Here is a 24,310-nt window from a genome sequence, read left to right as displayed (position 1 = left end):
GCTCAAAATCTTTATGAAAGGAATCCCTGGGAGTTGGAAGCTGAATTATTTCACTATTTAATTGCTCTAAAGGAGAGTAAGCGCAGCAAGAGCTTACAGCATAAACCGGGAAAACAGAACGTTGCCCTCAGGGTGTCATTTTGAATGATTTCTGGGGAGATATAGCTAATACCCATATAAGGCATGCCCACACTGGGAAGCAGCATGGCCTAGAGGAAAGAGCATAGTCCTGGCAACCAGAGGACCTGGGTTCTAATCCTGGCGCTGCCACTGGTCTGCCTTTTGACCTTGAGAAAGTCACTTGACTTCTCTGTGCCTCAGTTTCTTTATCTGTAAAATGGGGATGAAATACTTGTTCTCCCTGCCCTCCTTAAACTGTGAGCCTCATATGGGACAGGGACTGGGTCCACTCTGATGATCTTGTATCTACTCTAGTGCTAGGTACAGAATTTGACACGTTGTAAGACTTTAGCAAATACTGTAATTATTATTATTATTAATTCAAATTTATCTGGTCTATTCATAAAAGAAGACTTTTTCATTTAAAACATGCATGTGCGCGTGCACACACACACGTCATACATTCATAGCCAGGTTGATCATATCTCCTTGCTTAATAGACTACTGAGGCAAATTCAATAATGCATATCCTATTGACTTTATCCACTGTACCCTAATGCATCGACAGATATGGAGTCAGCATCACAGCCCACTCGCCAGTAATGGGTTACCGATCTAATCCCATTTCCAAGTCACAATAATTCTGTTTGCTGTTCTTGCTAATACAGTGACATTAGGGGAAAGACTTCATGCTAATGAAAGGGTTGCTTGATTAGGTTACACTGTTACTGTAAATGTTCCCTAATTATCTATGTTATGGTAGGAATTTGAAAAAGTATAAATTGAGTGTCTTGCATAATTTATAAAACCTGAATGTTTCCTAATTAGTTCTGTTAGGTTAATGATATTGCAGTCTCATTTTTCCAAGGCCTGCGGGGATGACCTTTACCCTCTTCATTTTTAACAATTTCTTTTAGTTCAGAAACATGTGGTGACCCGGCGTAGCTCATACGTCCAATAGAGGACATAATGCCTTGGAAAACGTTAACAATCCCTTCACTGCCCCCTCTCCTTTAAAGTAAAGAAATGACCTGCTTTATGCCGGACAGAGAAAGAGCCAGGGTGAGACATATCCTCCAAAGAATGTTGGTTAAGTGCATTCCTTCAGGGTTTTCATAGAAACTGATGTGGAGCTGCATTAGTGGCATAAGATGTGAAAATGCTGGAAAAAAAAAACCTCTCTCAAAAGGATTCTAAAATAACATTTTGCATCCTCAAGTAATTCCCAGCTCTCCCTGGCAACCATTCATTTCTTCCGAACAGCAGAAATTTGCAATATGAAAGTGGATTGGCTTGCTTGTCCCATGGGGCCCCTGTATCTCTTCATCCAGCGCCTTGGGTAAAAAGCAATGCATACGTTTACAATATAAATGTGATTTAATCGACCTCCCTGTCAGCGAGAAATGGCAAGCATATCAAACAAGCCCAAGATGTTAGAAAGAAAAATCATAAATTATTCCAGTGATGAGTTTCTGAGCAGCATTTTGGACTACCAGATTATTCTATATAAGGCTGTTCCTTGAAACAATAATTAAGATAATTCTGTACAACAAGGAGAAAAATGTTTGGCTTTGTATGAAATGTGCTTTATGTTAGCAAGCCGACTAGTCCGTATTGATCAGAGCTACCCTCGGCCTCTGCATGGCAAAACTGAAATTAATTGAATGATGCAGCATCTTTTCTCTCAAATCCTTAGTTACCGTATGCACCTCTTGGAAACCCAGCAAAGAGGGTTGACTTCTCATTCAGGAGATTTGATATGTTCCTTTGAGGTGTCTGGAGAAGAAAACTTACCCTGTCTAAAATGAAAGCGGTTATGAGCGCTGACTACCGTGCCACCTATAAATCAAGAACAAGTTCCATTTTCAAAAAAAACTTCTGGGAAGTCTGAATATCTCAATTAGGAAGTAAGGCTTTCCCCGGTACACAAAAGAACTGTAGAAGAGTTTCTTCCATCAGATGCAGCTCCGCTTCAGGCCGCACGGTCAGTGATGATGTGTTCCTTTGTGGAATTCGAGGTAAAGAAAGTTTCCTCTGGTCTCCTCCTCTTCTACGGACCAAGTGATAAGAAGGAATCATGGCCCCTCTCCTTCCATTTCCACAGCTACATCCATTTTGCTCTTCAAATGTCTATTCCTACTTTATGGTTCTTGTTCGATTTGCTTTCTCAGTGACCTGATAGCATGGAAACAGCCCCTTGGAAGCTCTTCCTGCAGCACTCAGAAAGCCTCGGGCAGTTAATCTACATCATCGCCTTCTTGTGCGGAAGGGTGGCTGTGGGGATAATTGTCATATTTGAGTGAAAAAGCAGAGGTAGAGAGTGAGATGGTTTTGCTTAGAGTCACAATCTCTAGGAAGCAGGATCCGCAGGACCTAAGGGCACTTAGGTGTCTTAGACTACATCCTTAAGAAACAGTTTGGCCTAGTGGCGAGAGCATGGGCCTGGGAGTCAGAGGACCTGGGTTCTAATTCTACTTCCACTACTTGCCTATGTGACCTTGGTCAAGTCACTGAGCTTTTTTATGCTTCAATTTCTTCATCTCTTAAATGGAGATTAAATACCTATGTCCAACCTAGTTGGTATCTACCTCAGCATTTAGAACATTGCTTGGAACATGGTAAGCACTTAATGAATACCACTATTATTAATATTATCATTATTATTCATAAACTTACGCTGAGATCTTAAATGTCTTTACTCCTGAATGTTGCTCTACCTTCCAAATTCAATTTCAATCAATCAGTGATATGTATTGAGCAATTACTGTATAGAGAGCATTGCGCTAAGCCCTTGAGAGAGGACAGTTCAATAGAGTTGGTAGACGTGTTCCCCACCTACAAGGAGCTCACAATCTAAAGGAGGGGACAGACATAATTAATCAATTATACTTGTCGAGCACTATGTGCAGAGTGTTATATAAGCGCTTGGAATTCATTCAATCGTATTTATTGAGCGCTTACTGTGTGCAGAGCACTGTGCAAAGCGCTTGGAAAGTACAATTCAGCAACAGAGACAATCCCTGCCCACAATGGACTTATGGTCTAGAAGAGGGGAGACAGACATGAAACTAGTAAAAAGGCATCAGTAGCATCAATATAAATAGAATTATAGATATATACACATCATTAATGAAAATAAAAATAAATAGAATTATATTTATAAATATGTACATATATATACACACCAGTGCTGTGGTGGGAGGGGGTTAGAGCAAAGGGAGCAAGTCGGGGCAATGGGGAGGGGAGAGGGAGCATTATAATAGAGCTGGTAGATGTGTTCCCTGCCCACAAAGAGCTAACAATCTAGAGGGGGAGGTGGACATTAATATAAGTAAATAAATTACCTAAGTGCTATAGGGCTGAGGGTGGAGTGAATATCAAATGTTTAAATGGTACTGATCCAAGAGCTTCAGTAGTATTTGTTGAGCATTTACTTTGTGCAGAGCACTGTACTGGATGCTTGGGAAAATACAATAATAGAGTTAATAGATGTGATTCCTGGCCCCAGGGTGCTTATATTCTAGAAGGGGAGCCAGGCACTAAAATAAATTGCAGGTAGGAGAAAGCAACCAAATTTAAAGGTACATAAATATATGCTACTGAGGGAGAGGAGGGGAGTAAATACCCAAGGGTGATATAGAAGTGCTGAAATGAGAGTGGGGAGGGAAATAAGGTGAGGAAATAAGGGTTTAATTGGGAAAGGCCTCCTGGAGGAGATCGGATGATAGAAGAGGTTTGAAGATAGGGAAAGCAGTGGTTTGCTGGATGGGAAGGGAGAGGGACTTCCAAACTAGATGGAGAGCATGAGCGAGAGATTGACAGTGAGAGAGATGCGACTGAGGCACATTGAGTATGTTGGCTTGAGAGGAGCGAGGCACGTGAGCTGGGGTGTATTGGGAGAGGAGTTAGGAGAAGTGAGTGGGACAAGAAAGCTGACTGATGCTTTAAAGCAGATCGTGAGAGTCTCCTAGATGTGGGGAAGAATGGGCAATGATTGGAGGTTTCTGAGGAGCAGGGAAGCATGCCCAAAATGGTGTTTTAGAAAAACGACCCTGGCAACAAAGAAAAGTATGGACTGTTAGCTCATTGTGGGCAGGGAATGTGTCTTTTTATTTTTATATTGTACTCTCCCAAGTGCTTAGTACAGTACTCTGTCACAGTAAGTGCCCAATACATACAATTGAATGAATGAATGCCTGGAGAAGGGAGAGGAAAATAACCTGGCAAGCACATCCTTTTGAAGAGGAACGTTCTTCTCCCTGCATCTGACACAGAGCTGGAATTGACACTCACAGCTCCTTGTGGACAGGGAACAATTCTACTAATTCTGTTATATTTCCAATCAGTGGTATTTATCGAACAATCATTGTGCAAAGCACTGCATTAAGCAGAGCACTGTAGTCACCACTTAGGAGAGTATAGCAGAGTTGGTAGTCACGTTCTCTATACTCTGCACACTGAAAGTGCTAAATAAATACTATTGACTGATTTATTGACCTAGTGATGTTTACCACATTTATGCTTAGTGCATCAACTCAAGAGCTATTTCAATAGTGAAGTGCGTACAACTGACTACCAGTTTTTAATACTGGGATTCTGGAAAGTTTTCACTTCTGCTTTTAATGGGTTAGCACATTCATTTAATAATAAAAATAATAATTTTTGTATTTGTTAAGTGCTTACTCTATGCCAGGCACTGTACTAAGCTCTAGGGTGGATAAAAGCAAATTGGGTAGACACAGTCCCTGTCCCACATGGGGCTCACATTCTCAATCCCCATTTTACAGATGAGGTAACTGAGGCACAGAGAATAATATTATGGTATTGTTAACTTCTTACCTTGTGCCAGGCACTGTACTAAGCGCTGGGGTGGATACAAGCAAATTAGGTTGGACTCAGTCCCTGTCCCACATGGGGCTCACAGTCTCAATCCCCATTTTACAGATGAGGTAACTGAGGCACAGAGAAATGAAGTGATTTAGCCAAGGCCACACAGTAGACAAGTGGCCGAACTGGGATTAGAACCCATGACCTTCTGACTCCCAGGCCTGTGCTCTAGCCAGTATGCCAGAAGTGAGTTGCCCAAGGTCACAGAGCATACAAGTGACAGAGCCGGGATTAGTACCCATTACCTTTGAATCCCAGGCCCCTGTTCTAGCCTGTTCAACTACTTACCTCAAGTTAGTTAGCAGGACAAATGTTGAGATGATCGAGTTGGAAAATTGCTTTGAGCTCCTGGGTGTGATGGATAGGATGGAGAGTGAAGTCACAATACAAGAACTAGAGAGGAAGATCCCACTGCGTACTTAATTCCGGAGTTAATCATCAATCAATCAATGGTATTTACTGAGGACTTGCCAAGTGCAGAACACTGAACTAGAACTCGGAAAAGACTAGCATAACAGAGTTGGATAGATATATTCCCTGCCTACAGTGAACTTACATGCCACTAAGTAGACACAGTCCCTGTCCCACATGGGGCTCACTGTCTCAATCCCCATTTTGCAGATGAGGTAACTGAGGCACAGAGAATAATAATTATTGTGGTATTTGTTAACTTCTTACCTTGTGCCAGGCACTGTACTAAGCACTGGGGTGGATATAAGCAAATTACTGTGTCTACTTACATTACCTTACAGAAGGTTATCCTTCTGCTACCCAGGAGGCCTGTAAAGCTGGGTCATTATTTGGTAGGGCCTGACAGTGGAAAATAGAACATATTTCTTTCCTTTATTCCCCCTGCACTTCATTACTGCCAGAGTCTCTAATATTATATATACCCTGTAACTTAGACACTGTGTCCCTTATCCTTTCTCGTCCCTAACATCCTGTCAAAACTCAAATTCCTTGCCTTAAGCCAATTACCCCTCTGATTAGCTCCTTCTTCTGGATCACTAATGAAAATCAGCATCAGAGTTTTTAAGACCCAATTATTCTCTTTTGAACATGAATATTTTGAATTATTCCTAATTTGGAAGGCAATTAGTAAATTATTATTATTAGTTTCTTATTTAACACTGCCCTCTTAGAAGCTAAACAACTCATTGTCTTCTGATTGCTCAGCTGTAGTGATTTAATCAAATTTCTTCAGCAACTGAAGTACTTTTTAAGGAAATTGAATAGCTGATAGAAAGATACATGCTCTTTGAAAAACTAAAGCATTATTATCATTATTATTATGGTTATTGCTATTAATGGCAGCGCTGGGTTAATTTCACATACACCTCTCTGGCAGCTTACAAGTTAACTCAGCTCTCTCCAGACCTGTTCTCTTCTAGCCTCTCACGAGTTTATCTGGCTTTAAGCGCGTGCAGACTTCAGTTTAGTGAAGGGTTTCTTCCTCAGCGAAGCACTGAAGCAATCCTCCATCATTTCATTTCCATATCACACCACCATTATCTGAGAAAGAGGATCCTCTGGCAAATGTCAAAAAGAGAGACATATAAATCTGGGGAAGAATGAAGAATATCTCTGGAGGGAAATGTGGGTTCCAACCTGGTTTAAAGATTCGGATCCCACCAGTTTTAGTAATAGTACTAGTAGTGGAAAAAAAAAAAAAGATATTTGTTAAGCACCTACTATGTACCAAGTACTATTCTATGAGCTGGGGTAGATACACGGTATCGGGTTGCCCCATGTGGGGCTCACAGTCTCAATCTCCATTTTACAGAAGCAGCGTGGCTCAGTGGAAAGAGCACGGGTTTTGGAGTCAGAGGGCACTTTTATTTTGCTAATGAATTGTACATCGCCTTGATTTTATTTAGTTGCCATTGTTTTTACGAGATGTTCTTCTCCTTGACTCTATTTATTGCCATTGTTCTTGTCTGTCCATCTCCCCCGATTAGACTGTAAGCCCATCAAACGGCAGGGACTGTCTCTATCTTTTACTGACTTGTTCATCCCAAGCGCTTAGTACAGTGCTCTGCACATAGTAAGCGCTCAATAAATACTATTGAATGAATGAAAGGTCATGAGTTCGAATCCCAGCTCTGCCACTTGCCAGCTGTGTGACTGTGGGCAAGTCACTTCACTTCTCTGTGCCTCAGTTACCTCATCTGGAAAATGGGGATTGACTGTGAGCCCCACGTGGGACATCCTGATTCCCCTGTGTCTACCCCAGCGCTTAGAACAGTGCTCGGCACATAGTAAGCGCTTAACAAATACCAAAATGATTATTATTATTATTAGATGAGGTAACTGAGGCACAGAGAAGATAAGTGACTTGCCCACAGTCACACAGCTGACAAGTGGCAGAGCAGGGATTCGAACCCATGACCTCTGATCCCAAGCCCATGCTCTTTTCCACTGAGCCATGCTGCTTCTCAATAATCATATTTGTTAAGCTCTTACTGTGTGCCAAGCACTGATCTAAGCGCTGGTGTAGATATAAGGTAGCAGAGTGTCCCACGTGGGGCTCAAAGTCTTAAGCTCCATTTTACAGATGAGGGAACTGAGGCACAGACAAGTTAAGTGACTTGTCCAAAGTCACACAGCTGACAAGTGGCAGAGTCAGGATTAGAACCCAAGACCTCTGACTCCCAAGCCCATACTCTTTCCATTAAGCCTCGCTGCTTCTCATAAGGCATTTGCTAAGCATTTCCTATGTTTCAAGCACTGTTCTAAGAGCAGTGGTAGACATAAGATAATCAGTATGGACACGGTCCCTGTCCCACATGGGGTTTACTGTAGAAGTAAGAGGGAGAGGGATTTAATCCTCATGGATGAGATGAGGTAACTGAGGCACAGAGGAAGTACAATGACTTGCCCAAGGTCACATAACAGACACGTGGCAGAGTCAGGATTAGAACTCAGGTCCTCTGACTCCCACCTGACTTCCCAGTGTATCACACTGCTTCCCACAGTGATAATCAGAGTCAATGAGAATGGTGGCGATCCTGCTGTTGATCCAGGAGAAAGAGTACTGCTCTGGAAATCAGGAGACCTGGGTTCTTTTCCTTGTCTTACCTGCTGGGGCTATACTAGCAGTAATGAAGATTTCTGACTGAAGAGCCCCATAAAGTGTTGCACAATGTGGGGACTGGAATGGGAATCTTGAAAATAGCTGGATAACGAGGACAGCAGAGACCACAACAGGTAGCGAGACAACTGCCTGCTAGGTTACGGCGCTGTGGCTTAGTATCGGCATCATATTGTGGACACTCAGATGTAAGTAAACCTGGGTTCTAATCCTGGTTCTAATCCCAGCTTCACCACTTGCCTGTTTTCTGTCTGACCTTGGGCAAATCACTTAATTTCTCTGTGTCTCAGTTTCCTCATCTTTGAAGTGGGGATGACATACTTGTCTCCCCTCTTTCTTAGACTGTGAGTCCCTTGTGGAACAGGGGTTGCGTCTGGCATGGCTTTCTTCTCTCTACCCCAGTGCTCCATACAGACCTCGGTACATGGTAAGCATTTAATAAATACCACAATTATTATTATTAAATAGGTCCTGCATGTGAAAACACTTTGTGAGTATTTCACAATAAGCTGCTTCACTATCCTCCTACTAGCGTCTTTTATTTTTAAAATACGGTATTTGGTGAGCACTTACTATGTGTCAGGCACTGTATTAAAAACATTGGAGTAGGTAGAAGATAATCAGATCGGACATAATCCAGGCCCCACATGGTGCTCAGAGTCTTAATCCCATTTTATAGATGAGGTAACTGAGGCACAAAGAGATTAAATGACTTGCTCAAGGTCACGCAGAGGTGGAATTGGGCTTAAAACCTACCTCTGTCCTCTGACTCCCAGGCCGGGGCTCTTTCCACTAGTCATGTTGCTTCCCTAACTTGTCGCATTCTGCGATTAGGCAGGGAATGTGTTTGGAATGGAAGAAAAAGGGCAACCCAATTACCTCTGTATTGGCTCAGTGGAAAGAGCCTGGGCTTGGGAGTCAGAGGTCATGGGTTCGAATCCAGGCTCTGCCACTTGTCAGCTGTGTAACTGTGGGCAAGTCACTTTACTTCTCTGTGCCTCAGTTACCTCATCTGTAAAATGGGGATTAACTGTGAGCTTCATGTGGGACAACCTGATTACCCTGTACCTACCCCAGTGCTTAGAACAGTGCTCTGCACATAGTAAGATTATTATTAGTTATTATAGTAAGATTATTAATAGTAATTATTATTATTACTCCAGGTTAGTATAGTGCCTGGCACAAAAAGAGCACTTAACTTCCACAATTATTTTAAATATTACCAGCAACTGCTAAAGCACTGTCAATGTAATCGCTGCGACTGCACTAGTTCTGAAGAGAAAGAGAGAGGGAGAGAAAGAGGTAGAGAGAGAGAGAAGAAAAATGAAAATGAACCATAAAGGACCATGAAAAAACATCTGATTCAGCCAGTGCCCAGCTTTCAGGAAAATGAATGACTGAACTATTTACAATATTTATTCTTTTCTTAAAAATCCCCTGGGTTTAAGAGATCTGTAATCCATTCGTAAACTCTTGTAATCTCTTCCAGTTTTATTTCCTTCATAGTCAAGATAGACAAAAAGTTGTTCCACCTGCAGTTGTTTTGGGTCTCAATTTTAACTTATTTCTTCTTATTCATTCTTGATATGAGAACAACTGAACAACATCTCCCCATAAAAATTTTCCTTGCACTTGAAGACAATATTTGTCACCCCTTAGCATTCTCTAACCTTGGTTAAAAAATTCCAAATCCTTTTACCTATTCCTCAGAGGAAATATTTTATATTCCTTTAATCATATTTGTCACTTTTCCTCTGGAAAAGTGAAATGGGAGACCACCATTAGTCGCAGAACTAATAAGGGTCTGGCCAATGCAGAGAATAGTAAAATCAATCACTTAGTTGATCAGTAGTATTTAGTGAGCACAGCACTGTACTAAACACTTTGGAAAGGACAATATAATAGATTTGATGGACACGGTCCCTGCCTTCAAAGAGTTTACATTCTACTGGGGAGGACAGGGAACGTGTCTGCTTGTTGTTATATTTCCACTTTCTCAAGGTCTTAGTACAGAGCTTTGCACACAGTAAGTGTTCAATAAATATGATTGAATGTATGAACGAATGACAGACATTAAAATTAATTACAGAGTAGAGGAAGCAACAGAAATGTAGAAGGATATATACATAGGTGTCATGGGTCTGGGGTTGGAGTGATTAAAGAATACAGACCTAAGTGCATAGATGACAGAAGGGAAAGAGAATAGGGTGGGGAAATGAGAGGCTAGTCAGGGAAGGCATCTTGGAGGAAATATGATTTTAATAGGGCACTGAAGGTGGGGAGAGCGATGGTCTGTCAGATATGAATGGAAAGGATGTTACCAGCAGGAGGGAGAGCCTGAGGAAGGGATTGCAGTTGAGAGAAGAGAGATCAAAGCAGGGTACGTAGATTGGTAATAGAGGAACCATTCACCGTAGTGAGGGATGTTAGAGATTCTATCTGAAGGAGGACTTGATTGAGTGTTTTAAATCCAATGGTAAGGAGTTTCTTTTTGATATGAAGATAGATGGACAACCATTAGAGGTTTGTGAGGAATGGGAAGAATCACACAGATTTTTTTTTGGAAAATGATCCAGGCAGCAGAGTGAAATGTGGGCTCAAGAGGGGAGAGGCTGGAGGCAGGGAAGTCAGTGAAGAGGCTAGGGCTGACGAAAGGCGGGACATAGACTGTACGGTAGCAGTTGGAATGAAGAGAAAGAGGTGGATTCTAGAGACGTTATGAATGAAGAACAGACAGGATTTGGTGATAGAATGAATATGCAGGTAGAATGATGGAGATGAGTTGAGTATAATGGTCAAGATTACCGGCTTGTGCGAGATAGTGTTGTCTACAGGGACGGGAAAAGGAGGAACGGGTTAGGGTGGGAAGATGAGTTCTGTTTTGGACATATTTAGTTTGGGGTGTAGGCAGGACATTCAGGTACAGATGTATTGAAGGCAGGAGGAAACCTGAAACTGCAGAGAAAGAAAAGAGAGAGATTGGGGCTCGAGAAATAGATTTGGGAGTTACCTGCATAGAGATGGTAGATGAAGCTATGGTAATGCGTGAGTTTTTCCAAGGGAGTGGGTGTAGATGGAGAAAATAATAGAACCTAAATTGAGACCCAGAATCAACTCCCGAGGGACTCCTACAGTTAGTGGTGGGAGATAGAGGAGGACCCAGTGAAAGAGTGAGAAGGAGGAGAGATAGAAGGAGAACCACTAGAGGACAGTATCAGAGAAGCTAAGGTTGGAATGATTGCTTCCATGATTCTTAGTTATTCCCCTGTCGATAGGAGAAAGAGGAAGAGAGATAACGATGCATGAATGTCTGTGAGAATTAGGTATTGTTAGTGGTAATGATGGCTATGATCAACACAATCAGATTCATTAGAAAATTATTCAAGCTTTTGTCTTGCTCTCCAAACACTCTGTGCCTCTCTAAAACCTAAGAACTCTTCACTTACTTTGTTTCTTTCATGGACCCACTCACTAACCCTTTTTTGGGGGCCATTCTTCATTGGAATTGAGCCAGTAAAAACAGGGCCCTCTGTCCAGTTTCCACTCCCTCTTATCTGGCAGCTATTAGATCTCTCTTGTGCATCCTTACATTATGAATTCCACTCTTACATCTCCATCTCTGATATCATATTGCACCAGGATCCATCCATCTGCATAATCATCTTAACCTGCTCCCCAAAGAGAGTTTAAAAGGTCTGCACTGTTGGAAAATGACCATTAAGTCAGGATGAGCATATCATTTCAGCAGCAATGCCAACATCTAGCTAAGAGTAATTAGATGAGAAGAACAAAACTAGCCAAACACCACATCTAGTAGCTATATCGTTCTGGGGGTCTATTATGCTTGGGGAAAGTGGATAGACTAGAACAGCAGTTGTTTTCTCCATCCTACATTTTCCTAATCTGTTGTCACTAGAGATTTATCCATCCATCAGTGGTATTTATTGAGTGCTTACTATGCACAGAGCATTATTCTAAGCACTCTGGAGAGTACAATACAAGAGAATTAGCGGACACGTTCCCTGCCCATTTCAAATTTACAGTCTAGAGGAGCAACAGATTCCAACTTCCCCCCACCCCACCTTCAACACACTCAGTCCTAACGTACCGGGAAACAGAACCTAAACACCTTTTGAGGGGGAAAATGCCAGACAAATTTCATTAAGAAATAACTTCCCTCCTTTTTTTAAATTCTATTGCAGAGCAGCTGGGTGTAGGGAGAGACAAGCAGCCTGCTGAACCTACAAAAAACAGTTTCTCAGTTGGGGAAGGAACAGGGAGACTGGATTCCGAGGATATGGGGATTATCAAAGTGCTTATGGGGTATATTCATCCATTCATTCATTCAATTGTATTTTTGAGCACTTACAGTGCAGATCTTTCTAAGATTTAGTCCGAGTTTACACACTAACAGCTAATGATCTGTTCCCCAATCAGCTCCAGGCCTCGCTTTTGCTGCCAAAATAGATCTCCTCCATTTTTTTCTACAAATAACAAATAACTTAAAAATTAGCTACAAACAGTATTTGCTAAGAACTTACTATGTGCCAGGCACTGTACTAAATGCTGGGATAGATACAAGATAATTGAATTGGACACAATCCCTGTCCCACAGTCTTAATCCCATTTTACAAGTGAGGTAATAATCATAATAAATAATAATTATGGAATTTGTTAAGTGCTTACTATGTGCCAAGCACTGTTCTAAACACCAGAGTAGATACAACGTAATCAGGTTGTCCCATGTGGGGCTTACAGTCTTAATCCCCATTTTACAGATGTAGTAACTGAGAATGCACAGAGAATGTAAATGACTTGCCCAAGGTCACACAGAAGACAAGTGGCGGAGCTGGAATTAGAACCCACGTCCTCTGACCCCCAAGCCAGTGCTCTTTCCACTAGGCCATGAGGCAAATAGAAGTGACTTGTCCAAGGTCGCACAACAGACAAATGGCAAAGCTGGGATTAGAACCCAAGTCCTCTGATTCCCAGGCCCATTCTCTTTCCACTAGGCAATGCTGCTCTCCTACTTTGCTAGGAGGATTGCTATTCTTTGAAAATGAATGACATAACCTGAAGGTAAAGACTAGAAAATGATCCTGCCTTAGGAAGTAAAGAAAATGAAAGCAAATCTCATGACATGAATATCTACTGACCATATATTGTCAGTGGTATTTATTGAGCTCTTACTATATGCAGAGATTTATACTTAGCATTTTGGAGCGTATAATAAGACAGTTAGTAGACATGTTCCCTGCCCACAATAAACTTACAGTCTAGGGGGTAGATAGACATTAATATAAATCATAAAATTAGGCTATGCACATAGGTCTGTGGGGCTGAGGGTGGGGTGAATACTAAGTAGTCTAGAGAGAAGCTAGAGAGAATACTAGAATACTAGAGAGAATACTAGAAGAGAAGAGAGAATACTAGAGAAGCAGCGTGGCTCACTGGAAAGAGCGTGGGCTTTGGAGTCAGAGGTCATGGGTTTGAATCCCGGCGCTGCCACTTGTCAACTCTGTGACTGTGGGCAAGTCACTTCACTTCGCTGTGCCTCAGTTACCTGATCTGTAAAATGGGGATTAAGACTGTGAGCCCCTCGTGGGACAACCTGATCTCCCTGTGTCTACCCCAGCGCTTAGAACAGTGCTCTGCACATAGTAAGCGCTTAACAAATACTAACATTATTATTATTATTATTAAGTGCTCAAAGGACAGCAGCAGCAGGTCCCCTTAACTTCTGACAACACTAGCTCCTTTCATTTCAGGGGTCCCTAACATTGGTGTTTGTTAAGCGCTTACTATGTGCAGAGCACTGCTCTAAGCGCTGGGGTAGATACAGGGTAATCAGGTTGTCCCACGTGAGGCTCACAGTCTTCATCCCTATTTTACAGATGAGGTAACTGAGGCACAGAGAAGTTAAGTGATTTGCCCATGGTCACACAGTTGACAAGTGGCAGAGCTGGGATTCAAACCCATGACCCCTGACTCCCAAGCCCAGGCTCTTTCCACCTAGCCACGCTGCTTCCCTAGGCACCGGACCCCCCTCCCCAACCCTACATACAGGCAAATCTCAGTTATTCGACTCTAGGCAACTCACCTCAGTAATCTCTAGCCCACACAATCCCCCATACAATCCCTCTCTGAGGTTTAGGTTTCAGTTACTAATGTTCTAATATAATGTGCATTTCCTGGTTTCAGTAAGTCAGATGCTATTCTATTATTTCTTGAACTAGCAAAATGTATTTCCTTCAGACTCATGCCCATACTGTCAATTTAGACTAAGGCACGTGGTTTCCTGACTCTGACCCACTTTGAGTTACAAATCATTCTCTTTTAGTCTTGAATAAATTGCCATTATGACTCAGAGACCTGCCATTCAGTCTCTTTTACTGACCCCCTTGTTCTTTATCAGCTTGAAAATGTATTGTTTTTAGTCTTTAATCTCTCTTTCTTCTTCTATCATTACTTTGTCATGCTCTTCCAACTTTAACCTACAGTTTTCGGCATCTTCTCCCACCTGGCCTTTTATTTCTTTCCTTCTCTCCATTTCTGTGTTGGCAAAATTTTGGGCTCTTTGGCCTTTATTCTCCCCTAGACCGTATATGCTGCCAAACTCAGGTTCTGAGATTGAACTCACGGTGGAATTTCTCCCTTAAGACCGAGAAGCGTGTTCCATGTAGATGCAGCAACTCTCTCACCCTACAGAAGTAACCAGGAAGTAGGGGTAGGTTTTGAAAGTCAGGAAGCAGACACTGCTGAGCTGGGTTATCCCTTTTAGGCAAAAAGAGGTTACTCCTCCCTACCTTGAACAGCACTGAGTGTCAGGAACCCAGTTGTTGTAAAAAAAAAAATTCTTTACTGCTCTTTCCTGCAGTATCACAACACTAACTGCTGTTGATGCTTTTTCCTGCAAAGCGGGACCTTTCCTGACCATGAGCTAACTCCCAAAGTGTTGGGTTGAATCCTGGAATTAGAATACTCTTTGTTCAATCAAGCAATTAATCAATCAGTAGCATCTATTCAGCATTTACTGTATGCAGAGCACCTTTCTAAGCACTTAGGAGAGTATAATACAACAGAGTTGGTAGACACCTTCCCTGCTCACAAGGAGCTTATGGTCTAGGAGGGAGACAGACTTTAATATAAATTACTATGTTCATAAATGCTGTGGGGTTGAGGGTGGAATGAATATCAAGTACTTAAAGGACAGAACTTCGGGCAGAGATTCCAGTTTATTGCGCGGAAGGCGGCAATAGTAAACCACTTCCGCATTTTTACCAAGAAAACTCTATGTATCAGTTACCAGAATAATTGCAGATGGAGAGCAGGGAGTTCTGGGAGAGATGTGTCCGTGGTGTCACTATGGGTGGGAAACGACGTGCCGGCATAAGACAAGACAAAGGGTACAGACTAAGTGCATATGTGACACAGAAGGGAAAGGGAGTAGGGGAAAAGAGAGTTGAATTGAGGAAGAGTTCTTGGAGGAGATGTGATTTTAATAAGGCTTTGAAGGTGTATATGGATGGGAAGGGAGTCTTAAGTCAGAGGGAGGACAAGGGAACGGGGCAGATGAGATTGAGGTACAGTAAGCTAGTCTTAGAGGATAAAAATGTGCAGATTGGGTTCTAGTAGGAAGTGAGCCAAGGTAAGGTATGAGAGAGTGAGTTGATTGAGTGCTTTAAAGCTTGTAGTAAAGAGTTTCTGTTCTATGTGGAGGTGGATGGGCAACCCCTGGAAATTCTTGAGGAGTTGGGAAACGTGGACTGAGTGGTTTTGTAGAAAAATGATCTGGGCAGCCTGGTGAAGTATGGACTGGAGAGGGGAGAGAGGAGGCAGGGAGGTCAGTGAGGAGGCTGATTCTGTAGTCAAAGCTGGATAAAAAATTGCTTGGATAAGGATAGTAGCAGTTTGGATGGAAAGAAAAGGCAGGTTTTTAGTGATGTGAAGGTAGGTCACTGTTCAGATAGATTTAACTGGGCTGCTCACCAGTACAGTAGATTTTAAATCTGACCAATCTGAGCTTACTCTCAATCAATCAGCCAATCCTAGTAGTAGGAAATTGTTTATTAGGTGCCTTCTTGATATGGTTCATTGTAATAGGTCCTTGGGAAGTACAAATAATAATAATAATAATGTTGGTATTTGTTAAGCGCTTACTATGTGCCGAGCACTGTTCTAAGCGCTGGGGTAGACACAGGGGAATCAGGATGTCCCACGTGGGGCTCACAGTCTTAATCCCCACTTTACATATGAGGTAACTGAGGCACAGAGAAGTTAAATGTCATACCCACGGTCACACAGCTGACAAGTGGCAGAGCCGGGATTCGAACTCGTGACCTCTGACTCCAAAGCCCGTGCTCTTTCCACTGAGCCACGCTGCTTCTCTTACATCCAGGAGACATGTTTCCTGCCCACAGGGACCTTACACTCTCACAGGGGAGGCATACATTAAAAAACGTATAATAGTTAATATCATTTAGTGAGCACTTATTTGCAGAACACTGTATTAAGCAGCATAAGAGAAGCAGCGTGGCTCAGTGGAAAGAGCCTGGGCTTGGGAGTCAGAGGTCATGGGTTCGAATCGCAGCTCTGCCACGTGTCAGCTGTGTGACTGTGGGCAAGTCACTTCACTTCTCTGTGCCTCAGTTACCTCATCTGTAAAATGGGGATTAACTGTGAGCCTCACGTGGGACAACCCGATTACCCTGTATCTACCCCAGCGCTTAGAACAGTGCTCGGCACAAAGTAAGCGCTTAACAAATACGCTTGATCCTTGTCATCGAGGGCTTTACAATCTAGAAAAAGACTCCCCAGTCTGACACTTTCGGTCTCTTGAATCCTCAGCCGTATTTTAAGCTCCAAACTTTGATTGATCACTTTAGCAATCATCTCACTCTATCAACTTGAAGTCTCTGCCCTAGGCTCTACTTGAAGAGCATCCCTCCACCTCATTCCCACCACTACTGACTCCCATCCAATCTGGCTCCACCTCTAGACTCATATCTTTCACTGGTTTACCTTTCTAGGGTCAAGAACCAAAGATGGCTGTCAGACCAACAGCCTCACTAGGTCTTACTCTTGCTTTCAGTGAGAAATTTTGTCACCTGTATCAGGTAAGCAATATTTGCTCTTCATTCCTCTCAGCCTTTCTCCTTTTCTGCCCCTGCCCCAACCACATTTGCCTTGCCCTCCCCTTCTCCATCATACTTTTTTAAAAACTTGCAACTCCTCCATCCCTCTGTCCCATCTCCGCCAGTTTAATGTCAGCCCCATCCCAATCTTACTGTGGCCATTCCCCATTCCTGCTACCTTACTGTGTCCCCTCCCAGACAGGTTCCCTGCCCTTCCCTCGTAAAATGCCTCCAAACCAGTCGCCCAAAGCCTCAGAGATGGTAGGTGGTAGAGATGGATACATGAGATAAGAACTGGTGAGATGATGAGGGCTCAGAGTTTTGTAAAAACTGCTCCAGCCCAGGAAGGACTCAAACAGTAGTAGCATAAGGCCCTCTCAATTTTTGCAACCCTCAGGTCACTGGGGTAGCCTCCACTGTAGTTTTTGAGACTGTCCATCTGACCCATGAGGAGCCTGAATTCCTGCTGCTATTTTTGTGTCCTTTTCTTTTATATTTTCTTTATGTGTCACCATCCCCCTTCCTGCTTTATTCTTAGGTCCTGACCCTTTGGGGGCCAGGGACCATGTCTATATCCCATAAAAATAATTATGGTATTTATTAATTACTTTTTATTTCTGACATTATGTGCCAGGTTAACAGTGGGAGTAGACATACTACAATAAGATCAGACATTGTCCCAAATAAGGCTCACAGTCTAAAGGGGAGGGAGAGCAGGTATTGAATCCCCATTTTATGTTTTTGAGGCCCAGAGAGGTAAAGCGATTTGCCAAGATCATACTGCAGATCTATGGCAGAGCCACAGAATCCCTATTGTCTGACTCCCAGCATTGTGCTCTTTCCACTAGGCTGACCTGTCGATCTCATCTATGCATTGTTTCCCAGCTCACAGGATTTTGTACATAGAAAGTACTTAATATTTTTTATGGCATTAAAGCACTTTATATGTGCCAGGCATTGTACTAAGTATTGGGATAGATACAAGCTAAGCATGTTGAACACAGTTCCTGTCCCATGTGGGGCTCACAGTCTTAATCCCCATTTTACAGATGAGGTAACTGAGGCCCAGTGAAGTGACTTGCCCAAGGTCACAAGGCAGACAGGTGGCAAAGCCAGGATTAGAACTCAGGTCCTGCTGACTCCCAAGTCCATGCTCTTTCCACCAGACCATGCTGGTACCCAGCATAAACTCTTTTATGCTCATAAGCTCCTCCTCACTACTATTACTCGAAAGGTAGTCTGGCTGAGGTTGGCATAGTGGAAGGGTAAGTGGGCTGAAGAAGAAATGGTTTATCTGTCGACACTAATCATGCTGGACGTAGTAACGACACCCGGCACCAGAATATGGCGACAGCCTGAACCACTTCTGTGCTGTCCTCTGATGGCTTCTCCGCACCTGCTGTGCACCAAAGATGAAGGTAGATTTTATCTGAAACTGCAGGCCTCTTTCTCCCTTCTGCATCACCCGTGCATTTGGATTCGCACCCTTTATTCACTCCTTCCTCTCTTCACATCAGTAGAAGCTTTGAAATCAGGCAGTATGAAGGGAATCTTCCTTAAAAGTGCCTGTTTACATGGTGACAGTTAGATTTTCAAGAGGATAGCAGCTTATTCATGTTGAAGAAGATAAAATCAGAATTCCAGGAAGTTAAAAGGCAATATATGAAAAATGATAGTGAAAAATAGACTTTAAAATGCCTTTCCAAGGAGTGGTGTCTTCCTAGGACTGGTGAATTTAAGAATCCAAAGACATACAGATATCCTTCACTTTTTACCGGGTTGCACTGTAGACAAGGTCACCAATGATCTCCTTTGCCATATCCAATGGTCTCTATTCCATCCTAATCCTCTTCTACCTCTCAGCGGCCTTTGACACTGGAAACATTATCTAACTTTGGCTTCATTGACACCATCCTCAAACATTATCTAACCTTGGCTTCATTGACACCATCCTCTCCCGATTCTCCTATCTCCCTGGCCACTCATTCTCAGTCTCTTTTGCCAGCTCCTCCTCTGCCTCCCATCTTCTAACTGTGGTAGTTACATGGACATCCCACAAACATCTCAAGTTTAACATATCCAAAACAGAACTCCTCATCTTTCCATCCAAACCCTATCCCCTCCATGGCTTTTCCATCACTGTAGACTGCACCACCACCCTCTGTCTCATCAGCTCTAAACCTATTCAATCTGTCACCAAATCTTGTTGGTTTAACCTTCAGAATATTGCTAAAATCTGCTCTTTCCTCTCCATCCAAACCACTACCATGTGTAATCCGATCATTTAACCTATCCCGCTTTGATTATTGCATCAGCCTCCTTGCTGATCTCCTGCCTTCTGTCTTTACTACCTCCAGTCCTACTTCACTCTGCTGCCTGGATCGTTTTTCTAAAATAAATTTTCAGTCCACGTTTTCCTGCTCAGGAACTTCCAGGGGTTGCCCATCCACCTCCTCCTCAAACACTCAATCACTTTGCCCCCTCCTATCTTACCTCACTGATTTCCACCTACATCTCAGCATGCTCACTTTGCTTTTCTAACACCAGCCTACTCACCGTACCTCAGTCTCGTCTATCTAATAATAATAATAATAATGATGATGATGGCATTCGTTAAGCTCTCACTATGTGCCACATACTCTTCTAAGCGTGGGGGAAGATACAAGGTAATCAGGTTATCCCACATGGGGCTCACGGTCTTCATCCCCATTTTACAGATGAGGTAACTGAGGCACAGAGAAGTTAAGTGACTTCCCCAAAGTCACACAACTGACAAGTGGTAGATCTGAGATTAGAGCCCATGACCTCTGGCTCCCAAGCCCCGACTTTTTCCACTAAGCCACACTGCTTCTCAACTGAGCCCTTACCCATATCCTGCTCCGGCCCTGGAACTCCCTCCCTCTACATACCTGAAAGATAATCACTTCTCCCACATTTAAAGCCTTGTTAAAAACCACATCTGCTCCAAGAGGCCTTCCCCGACTAAACCCTCAGTTCTCCTACTCCCTCTTTCTTCAAGTTCACCATTGAACTTGGATTTGTACTTTTCATTTACCCCAGCCCCTCAGGACTTATGTACATAGGGAAGCAGCATGGCCTAGTGGAAAAACACAGGCCTGGGAGTCAGAGGACCTGGGTTCTAATCCCAGATCTGCTATGTATCTGCTGTTGACCCTGGGCAAGTCACTTCACTTCTCTGTACCTCAATTCCCTATCTGCAAAATGGGGATTCAAAACATGTTCACTCTTTTACTTAGACTATGAACCTCATGTTTAACCTGATTATCTTGTACCTACCCCTGTGCTCAACACAGTGCTTGGTACATAGTAAGTCCTTAACAAGGATCACATTTATTACCATTATTATCTGTAATTTATTTATTCATTTTGATGTCTGCCCCTCCCCAACCCCAGTAGACTGTAAACTCCTTGTGGGCACAAAAAGTGCCTACCAACTGTATTACATTGTACTCCCTAGATTTTAGGACAGTGCTCTCTGCACATAGAAAGTACTCATAAATATGATTGACTGATTGAAAAGAACATGCCAAGTGAATCAGGGTACAGTGAGTTTATATATATATAGTTAAAGGAGAGGTTAGGCTCCTGCTTCTCTCTGCTTCCTACTTTACCCCACCAAAGCAGTAAAGTGTATGTTGATGGTTGGCTCTATCACCCTTTCTGGGCTGCACTCCAGAAAACAAAAACAGATTTTCCCCTCCAGGGAGTTAAATAGCAGAAAGCTCACTGGGGGAGGCAACTGGTACCCAGATTCAATTAATTACTTAGAAACTTCCCTGACATGAGGCTGGCTCTTTGAAATGTACTTTTAAATGGATTTTTCCAGCCTCTGACACTGTACCGTTTTTAGCTCCTGTGAAGTGTCAGCTGATCCTAAAGTGAGGCACCTATCGTTGAGACTGGATCACAAATGACATGAAAAAGCAAACTCTGTAAGTAAGCAAAAGCTTTAATATATCTGTCATAACTGAAGAAACACTGTAGTTAAATGGCACGCAGGAACTGATTTTCATGAATTGGCTACAGAAATGGCATGTGTCAATCAGAGTATGTACTGGGTGACTGATTCAAGGAGAATAATTGAAGATGTATATAGATGCAAACCAGCATGTGAATGAATACTTAGTAGCAAGTGGAAATTAAGTTCGCCTTGGGAAAATGCTTGTTTTTCCTTCAGAAGAGATTTTTTCACCTATTTAAAATGTGGAAAATTATCCTCTTCTTCATTAGATTAATAGTGCCCAACAGTTGAAGTCACACCATAATGTCAAATGAATAGAAGTAGTACTAATCGTGCTTATTAAGTACTTACTGTCTGCAGAGAACTGCACTGAATGTTGGGATAAAATACACAGGTGAGAATTAAACACGCTCTCTGGCCCTGTCTGATGGGTCTCTCTGTCTAAAAGTTTAAGTTGGGAGAAGGGATTGGAGACATATACAATGGGAGTGATGAAATGTTAAAACACAACCCACATAAACAGAAGACAAAGATCCTTAAAAAATCCCACCATCCCACAGCCATTTGTCCTTAAAAATAGTATGGCAAGGAGAGACAGAGCAAGCCCACAAATCAGCATTAAGTAGCAAAGAAACTGTCTTCTTGAACAATAAAACATGGTAGTGAAAAATCTGGTACTTTCTTTGTAGCAGTGCGGATATTGCTGTAAGCAGATGGACTTTAAATGTCTTGTAGTACAAGTCTTTTTTCTACTCACAGAGCACGATGTATGGAAACTCCAAATTTATCAATCAACTAGTCCTTATTGCTAGAATCAGTATTTCTCATAATGACAAACATAATAAAAATTATGGTATTTTTGAAATGCTTACTATGTGTTAAGCACTATACTGAACGCTGGGGTAGTTACAACAATCAGGTCAGATCCAGCCCCTGTCCCACGTGGGACCCCCAGTCTAAAAGAAGAGGTGGAGCAGAGATTAGAACCCAGAACTTTCTGCCTCTCAAGTCTTTACCCTATTCATTAGGCCATACTCTCTCTTGACTCTTCACTTGATTGCTGTGTGACCTTGTCTAAATCACTTAATCTGTGCCTCTGTTATCTCATCTGTAAAATGGAGATTAAGACTGTGAGCCTTCTTCATTCATTCATTCAATCACACTTATTGAGAGCTTATTGTGTGCAGTTCACTGTACTAAGCGCTTGAGTACAATACAATAAACAGAAACATTCCCTGCCCATAATGAACTTACAGTCTAGAGGCAGGGAGACAGACATTAATATAAATAAATTAAAGATATGTACATAAGTGCTGTGGGGCTGGGGGGGGGGCGGGGAGGAAAGTACAAAAGGTGAAAGTCAGGGTGGTGCAGAAGGGAGGGAGAAGAGGAAAGGGGGCTTAGTCAGGGAAGGCCTCTTGGAGAAGATGTGCCTTCGATAAAGTTTTGCAGGGGAGGAGAGGAATTATCTGTCAGATTTGAGGCGGGAGGGCATTCTGGGCCAGAGGCAGGTTGTGGGAGAGGAGTCCGAGGCTAGATAGACGAGATCGAGGTACAGTGAGAAGGTGAGATTAGAGGAGCAAAGTGTGCGGACTGGGTTATAGTAGGAGAGTAGAGAGTTGAGGAAGAGGGGGCAAGGTGATTGAGTGCTTAAAAGTCAATGGTGAGGAGTTTTTGTTTGACGTGAAGATGGATCGGCAACCACTGGAGTTTTTTGAGGAGTGGGGAAACACGTCCTGTACGTTTTTGTAGTAAAATGATCTGGGCAACAGTATGAAGTATGGACTGGAGTGGACTGTATCCGACCAGATTATCTTTTATCTACTCTAGCGGTTAGTACAATGCCTGGCACATATTAAGCACTTAATAAATACCATAAATAAAGGTCAGGTTTCTCCATCCAGGAAACTTTTTTTTTTTTTTTTTTTTTTTTTACAGTAATTCAAGTTTTGCCTTTCGTATCTAGACCTCTTATTCACTTTGCCTAACTCGAGACAGTTTGATTTTAGTTACAGGAGGAGAACTCGATGCTGAAGACTCAGGTGTTGGGATATTTAAATTCATCTGGATTTGGATATGGTCTTCCATTCTGGGGTCTCTTGCAAACTTGGATTAAATTAGGAAAACCCAACACTGATGCTAAATCCTTTCCAGAACATTCAAATCAACTTCCAGGTGCTGCCCTAATAAAGCATATTGGTTTAACACAGAATGAATTTTAGTCAGATGTAGGAATTGGTCACTGTCATGATTCTAGGAATCCTCAGCTGAGTTACTAAGGGTAGCCTTAATTTCAGTTTTCCAGTCTATCGGATTAGTGAATTCTCTGTGTCGACGAGATTCCATAAGGCTGAGAGAGGCCCGGGAAACCAAAGTGTATTTCTCACTCCAAGAGGCCTTAGAGTTCAATCAGTTAATCAATAATTACAATACAGAGCTAAGTGTTTAGTTCAGTTCTCTGCACACAGTAAATGCTCAATAAGTCCCAACAGTTGATAATTAATGTGTCTGGCACAAAGTGAGCTCTTTACACACGCCACCATCATTATAATAAATTAAAATCCATAATTACAATACTTTCCAGATACTTGCACATATAAATTTATGTATAGAAATTTGGAGCTGTATTTTTTGATTTTCCACTTTTTTCCTTACCCTATTCTCCCTCCATTCTGTGTTATCTACGCACTTGGGTCTGTGCTCCTTAAACACCTTGTACTTCCCACACTCCCAGCCCTAATTGTCCATATCCTTATGCTCTGCTGCTTTCCTTATCTGTAATTCATTTTAACATCTGTCTCCTTCACTAGATTGTAAGCTCCTTGGGGGAAGGGATCATATCTATCAACCCTATTGTATCGTACTGTCCCAAGCACTTAGTAGACAGTACTCTGCACACAGCATGCACTCAAGTACCACTGATTGATTAACTGTGAAAATTTCTGTTCCTACGCCTTCGCCATTACAGGGAAAGCTCTTTATGGATGGAGAGCACTTTCACGAGCCCCGGGCCCTGAAGCAAATGTACCAACCAGGTGTTTCCTACACCGGGTACTCTGTGACAAGTCCCAAGTGAAAAACCAAACCACCACTGTA

At 42.5% G+C, this 24,310-nt stretch overlaps 1 long non-coding RNA gene across 1 annotated transcript; it reads right to left on the bottom strand.

The window, feature by feature from the left end:
• Nucleotides 1–1,478: 1,478 nt before the first annotated feature.
• LOC120638257 lies at nt 1,479–5,357 on the bottom strand. Its single transcript, XR_005659824.1, has 2 exons — nt 5,296–5,357; nt 1,479–2,394 (listed from the first exon to the last, which is right to left on the bottom strand). It is a non-coding gene; the product is annotated as an uncharacterized LOC120638257 (long non-coding RNA).
• Between the last annotated feature and the right edge of the window lie 18,953 nt (nt 5,358–24,310).

Source organism: Ornithorhynchus anatinus, chromosome 3 (assembly GCF_004115215.2).
Source record: "Ornithorhynchus anatinus isolate Pmale09 chromosome 3, mOrnAna1.pri.v4, whole genome shotgun sequence".
In the NCBI taxonomy this organism is placed as follows: Eukaryota; Metazoa; Chordata; class Mammalia; order Monotremata; family Ornithorhynchidae; genus Ornithorhynchus; species Ornithorhynchus anatinus.
Note: the sequence above shows the minus strand (reverse complement) of the source record. Positions and strands in the feature narration are given on the sequence as shown.